We start from the raw sequence: 7,130 nt of genomic DNA on the forward strand, positions 1-7,130 counted from the left end.
CTTGGATTTGCATCTCTTGACACAGGGCCTTTCAGGGGCACGGTGCATTTGCATGGCTTTTTATCAGTATCGCCTAAGTTGACTGGCGGTAATGACTATGCCCCACATAGTCTAAAGTATCTCACAGGGGTAAGACTCCTTACAGTGGTAAATGAGACAAGATGCTTTCCTGAATTACGTCTGGTACTGAGATATAATGCATTTATTAATGACCCCAAGCAATAGTCATACTACTAGGCTACATATATTGGTCGTACAACTGATAACAATTTCTATCCTGATATTCCCCTTTATGGTAGAGCATTTAAAAATGTGTGTTTTCTAGTCTCCATTGGAGTAAGCTAAGGATCCAATGAAACCACACTCTGATTTTCCATTGCACTGTTTTACACTGCACTTGTGTCTTTTGACTCCGAGGCCTCAGGAAACACACCGTCCATGTACGATCGGCACACACACACACACACACACACACACACACACACACACACACACACACACACAAAAAAAAAAAAGCCTTTAATGTGTGAGAAGAAGGTGTTGGTCTGCCTACGAGTGTTGCATTGCGGTAAAAACTGAATTATGTATGTGAGGTTTTGAATGTTTCAGAGTGGAAAGAGAAGCGAACGAGAATGAGAGAGAGAGAGAGAGAGAGAGAGAGAGACAGAGAGAGAGAGAGCAAGGTGTGGAGAGGCGAGAGGCCGGTGTGGCAGCGGCAGGGAGCGTAAAGCCAGGGCGGCTGAGTGGCCGGCAGCGGTAAACGGAGACGTGATGCACCGCGCCACACCACGCCATGACATGCCACGCCGCACTGCACTGCTCTCTGACAATGTCAGATTGACATGTCTCCGGTCGCCATGGTAGCGGCTTCACATGTGCCTGGGTGCAATGCTCTCTCTGGGACCCTTGGTAAATCACAGCTGTCATGGCAACAAGGGAATGTGGAGATTCACTACAGAGAGAGAGAAAGAAAGAAAGAAAGAAAAAAGACAGAAAGAAAGAGAGATAGGTAGGTAGCTGTCAGTGTGAGAGTGGCTTCAGCCTCTATGGAGTGGAAAGCTTTGACGTCAGCCCCAACTGCTGCCCCACCCTTGGCGAACAGGGCCCCCCCCCCTCATCCAAGCAGGAGGCTGGAATCCCTTACTCTCCCCTCTGAGAGACACAACCCCCAAATTATCCATGTCTTCCTCCTCTCCTTCTCACATTTTTTTCTCTCTGTTACCATCTTTTCCTCTTTTCTCTCTCTCTCTCTCTTTTCTCCCATGGCATGATAGGGAGTAATCAGCTCCCTCTCTCTTTCTATTTCTCTCTCTCTCTCTCTCTCTCTCTCTGCATGCTGTGTGGAGGATGAGTCACAGGATGGGGTGATGGCAGCGCTTTCTCGGCTGTCACTCTAAGATCGGACTGCTCCTCCTCCTCCTTCTCTCTTTCTCTCTTTCTCATCTTCCCTTTCCTCCCAACACACTAATACGATAGTTGTGCTGTGCACTATGCCTCCGAGACAATAGGTGCTCTGCAATTAGGGATGTTGATGCTGTGCTCAGTTTGTGTTGGCTAGTATTTCTAATCTGAGAGAGGAAGAAAAAAGATGAGAAGATATATTGACGTAGACACACTGCTAGCTACAGGGGAAGAAAGAGATGAGAGTGAGAGAGAGTGAGAGAGAGAGAGAGAGGGGGGGCTACCGTGGTCATAGGAAGGGGAGGTTGCATATGTTGTTTGCGAGTGATGTTGTGCATGGTACAATCTCGCACAGAGCACCATTTGTTTTGCTCCCTTCCCACTGCGGATCTCATGACCTGACTGCCTGATTTCTCTGGGGACCGGAAGAAGCCAGTGGGAGTGAGAGAAAAATGCAGCCGGGGAACGAGGAGGTCCTGGGTCAGACGGACTCCTCGTCCATTTGGCTAGGCTGTGTTCTTAGAACCCTTTGATGTTCTTTTGGGCCGCTTCACAGGATTGTATTACTCAAAACACTGGCAAATAATGATGTTTAAACTTTAACCTGAACTTCATAGGAAACGTAGGTCCAGTTAGACAAGGTTGATCCCGTTATGTCAATATGGCACAATTCCAAAGATCATGTTACTATCGAACTGGCTTGGTGTATTTTAGAGGACTACTGCATTCATTTTCATGCAAACTGTGCAAAGAGCTGTTTGTTGAATGGAATTGTTAATAAGTTATCCACAGTGTTATTCTGTGGCCAGATGTTACCTCTGCCTTAATATCGCAGACCAGCCTGGTAGAAAAGTTGCATCAGAGTCCAGAGTGTGTGTGTGGCAATGTGGAAAATGTTTGTGCGATGTTTAGCCTTAGTCTTTGTCTGAGTTCAACTGGGTTGTCGTTGTTACACACAAATCAGGACAGAGCAGACGAACAAGGGCTAACTGAAATGACCAGTGTGAATCAGTGCCCGACAGATTACTTCCATTTCCAGTCAGCACATATCTGTTTATTATTTGTCTGTTTCAGGAGGTAAAGGAAAGTTGTGAATGGGCCTCTCTAAGAGCCTGGGTAACTTAACCCATTACAAGCTAATAGGTGGCTCATCTCTGGGTCTTAGGCAAGCCTATACATCGCCTGGGACTGGAAATGTATGGACTGCAGGGAATGCAGGAGCCAAACAAATTTCATACTCTCGATCCCTGCATAATGCTAAGCTAATTGGTCAGCTGATCAAGGAGAATAGGGCCTCTTGTTCTGGGCCCGAGCCATGCAGTGCAGAAATGCTGTTCCCCTTTCCCACTTATTGAGTCTGCATCCATTAGATTCTAGTAATTATGACATTAATCAGCATCACAATAGTCTGATTACAAGGAGACAAACACATTAGTCCTGAGCATTCACTGGAACCTAGGCACACAAAACCACCATGGCTATCTCCCAAATCACCATATGATATAAGTCTTTTGCTATTAGTGTATTGAAGGGTCATTTTCTTTTCTTTAAATGTCTCCAAAAAAGTGACATGGCCATAGAGTATCTTGTTATAAATAAATTAAATTCAAGACTTTGCATCGAGCCTAGGGCTGATTTTTACATGTGTGAAGGGTTTTAGTTACAGGCCCCCCCAAAATACGGATGATTCCAACCACCGGAAACCTGCGGCTGTCCGCTTCGATGCACCCAGCCAGGCCACCACAGACCAGGTGCTTTTCATACTGTCAAAGGCCTGCTTCTCCCTTCTCATTCAGAAACAGAAAACAACACTCCCCTCACCCACCCTCTGCTTTTCTCTCTCTCTCTCTCTCTCTCTGTTTGTCTCTCTCCCTCCCCCTCTGTCTCTCTATCTCTCTTCTACCCACTCACTCCACCCTTGCGATCATGTGACCACATCTCCGGAAGCCGCTTCCTGCTCATTCAAAACCTCACAGCTTTGCATAAGCAAATGAGACTCCAGCCTCACACACTCAGCCACATTTGAGCAGACATGCACTGCACACGCACACACACACACATTACACACACACACACACACACACACACACATATACATAGACATACACACACACTACACACACACACAGATACACACACACATGCACGCACACAACACACACACACACACACACACACACACACACACATAGACAAACATACCACTTATCAGATCACTAACCTAATCGCTTTCCACACTCCAACAAACACCCATCTACCTGTTTTCCTGCCTACACATAAACGACAAAACTGAGGGAGGTGGAAAACAAAATGAGTGGGTGAAAGAGTGTGGGAGAGAGAAGAAAACAAGTGGAGACAGAGAGATTAGGGAAAAGGAAGAGAGGAGAAGGAGATAGAGAGAAAACAGTTAAAGTCAGCCTGAACGAGAGGGAGAGACAGAGAGACAGGATGACAGGGGGAGGTTGGGGTCTGTGACTCTTCATCTGTTGGTGAGCAGGGGGATTATCCCCAGTCCTCCTATCTGCCATCCGCCCCATGCTGCCTGTGGTGGTGGGTGGAGGGGATAGAGGACGCTTGAGAGGGAGGGGGAGGGGGAGGGGGTGGGGGTGGACCACTGGGGCTGAAGAGCACTGGCACGTGGCAGGCAGGAGGATCCTGAGCCGAGGGGGATTAGGGAACGGATGCAGGGGGGGGGGGGGGGGGGATCATATCAAATGCCCCGTGCTGGAGCTAGCCCCCCTGGGACGACAGCACAATGGGGACGCCCAGTACACTTGGAGACCCAGAAGTCACAATGCCTCGGGCAGAAAGCCTTCATCACGACTCTCCATTCAGCACGTGGCTCTGACTGAGAATGTGAACCACTAAGAACTTCCAAATGCAAAAGGAATGACAGCGATGAAAGCTTTCTTTGGCTCCATGTAGAAGGGTTTAATTATAGTGCATGCAAATGCGCTATACTGTTATCTGGTGCTTCAAGCTTCATTCAAACTGTGCACTGTATTTTTAATTTTTGTGAACTTTACACTTTGACTGACAAATGTTCAACTTCTAAGGCCAATTTATAGTTCAGGCAACAAGTGTCAGTGGACAAATTTGACATAAAATGAGACAAAATTTGTGTCTGCTAGGGTGGCATGGAGCTTTCAAAAATGTTGAAATGCCGCAGACACAGCTGGCTTCTCATCACAGCATGACAGCACCAAAGACACCATGATGTAGTCTTATTTACACCTGTGAGATACTGTGGTCTTACTGTCCGTGCTGTGACAGTGTGTTTTTGCCCGTGAACAGAAACGCTATTTAAAGATTCGCTCGGATCCAGGGATCAGTGGGGATTCAGATGAGAACATTCTCCTGTGTTCATCAGTTCCCATGGTTACCTCGTAATTGTGTTTACTTTCTAAACTGTTGACTTTGGCACACTGACATGTAGTCTGATTTGGATGAAAAATATGTAATAGCAGTAAAAATCATGAATTGGTTTACCATTTATGCGAGTGTGTTTGTGTGTGTGTGTGTGTGTTTGTGTGTCTGTGTGAGGGCCAATTTGTCATTACAATAAGCACATAATGCCGTAATGAAAATTAGGGTATGTGTAGTACACCTTTGTTGAACTTTTGTTTTAGAAAAGTTCACATACACATTTTCGGAAATGGGCGATACCTCAAAGCCCAACCTACTAACTACGGGCATTGACCTTTGCTTATATAGCTTTCCACATCCTCAGCTCATCAATCCAAAGGTTAACAGTTCGCCAGCTTGTTGGCCAGCATTCCAAAAAGCAAATTTGTCCTCGTTGTGCTATTTTCTCCCCACTCCCGCTAGAGCAGTAAACAGCCATTTTGAGGCCTGAATTGCTTCCTGGCCAGGAGGTGACCACAGACCCCGGCACCTCCTCCTGCCCCAAACCTGACCCCAGACACTAGGGCCAGACACATGGTAGGGCTCAGCTACTTAACCTGTCTGTATATTACTTGAATACAGTGGTGTTCTAAATATTATGAACATGGCCTACATTGTATTTAGTATATTGTATACTAGTAGGCTATACGTTTGTCTATTTGTATTGTTTAGTGTCTTTATATATTGTATAGTGCCTTTATTGCTAGAATGACAACCAAGTACCAAGTAGTTTACTAACTCATTCACTAAATAAGCCTATTTATGATTCCGATTCAAACCCACCACCATCGCTACTATTTTATTATTATTATTTTCTTTTTTTCTTTCTTTTTTTCCCTGGCCGCAGGAACATTGTTGGGCTGTCATCACCCCGGCGTTGATCAGGAAGCCATGACTTAGTGTGGATTGCCATGTTGGCTCCTTCTGAAGCCCTCGAGGTCATATGATCAGGGCCAGTTGCCCAAGAGTTCAGCTGAAACACACACACACGACTCTTCAAAGAGGGAGTGCGCTGTCAGCCCAAGTGTGTGAACGGCCCCAAGGGAAAGGTAAGCAGTCCGTGGGAACGCTGCCGCACTTTGCGGCTTGTCGAGTGCGTCTTTGGCGACGTATTAGAGTAGGTAATGGTGTTTCTGTATCTGGTTGCACAAACCCTCATTAGCTTTAATCTGGTTGCTAAACCGATTCAGGCCTGCCAGCCAAGCACAAATTAACAAAGTATGTCACCCCATTCATGAAGACAGCTGGCATATGTGTGTGTGAAGGGAGGCGGCGAGTAAGAATGCTTCCCTCAAAGGCATAAAAAGTTAGCAGAGAAGAATGGAACAATAGACTCTTGTAGGAATCCTAAACTGTAAAATAATCTGAATTTTTGAGTGATCAAAATATATGGACGAACAGGCCCATCAATATCAAACATCTCTAAACTATTTTTTTTAAGGCATAAAAAAACGACATCAATGTCATGTGTGGAAGTTGATGTAACAAACAGTGGCCTAAGCAACAGAAAGTGAGTCAGGAAATTACATTAACATCCGATGGCATCAAAGCAAGCAATGGCAGACAGGGTTGTCTGCAACACGCGTTGACCTACTTTGATCTCCTTTCAGCATCTACTTAGCACTGATAGATGAGGCTCTGCATTTATGTTCTTTGCTACTGTGCTGCTTACATATATATATATATATATATATATATATATATATATATATATATATATATATAGGCTATATACACAGTATATTGTTTTTACACCACCACTCACTGGTTATGTGAAATGATCAAGTTTGATTTGTTGCTTGGCAACAGTGGGTCCTTATGTCATATAAATGTCTTTCTGGTGAGTATTTCCTCCACAGTGGAGGAGTGAAGTTGTAAAACTCACTTGAAGGTGCATATGAAAAATGGCTGCGTATTCGCCATCGACAATCCATCTGTGTTAACCTAAAACAATTGATCTATGACTCCTGGATAGCCTGCTGCCCCACCAGTTGTAGCTTCTGATATTGATTCAGCATAGCTGTCTGGAGCCGGTGGCATCAGCATTGTTGTTCTGTGTGTGTGTGTGTGTGTGTGTGTGTGTGTGTGCATTCTTTTTGCCTGCATTCTGGGTCATTAAACATGGAGACATAATGAATGTGAGTCCGATGACGGACAGCGCCAAATTATCAGAGTGTGTTCGATCAAACTATCCATTTGCTCACATCCTGGAGATGGCTTAAAAATAGCCCCAAGGTCAGGCAAAAGAGTAATGAAAGCCCCTATCGTCCAACAGGACTTGCATTTACAACCCCGCCTGTCAACAGGTTTCAGGTGCAATAAAG

Source organism: Alosa sapidissima, chromosome 13 (genome assembly GCF_018492685.1).
Source record: "Alosa sapidissima isolate fAloSap1 chromosome 13, fAloSap1.pri, whole genome shotgun sequence".
Classification (NCBI taxonomy): Eukaryota; Metazoa; Chordata; class Actinopteri; order Clupeiformes; family Clupeidae; genus Alosa; species Alosa sapidissima.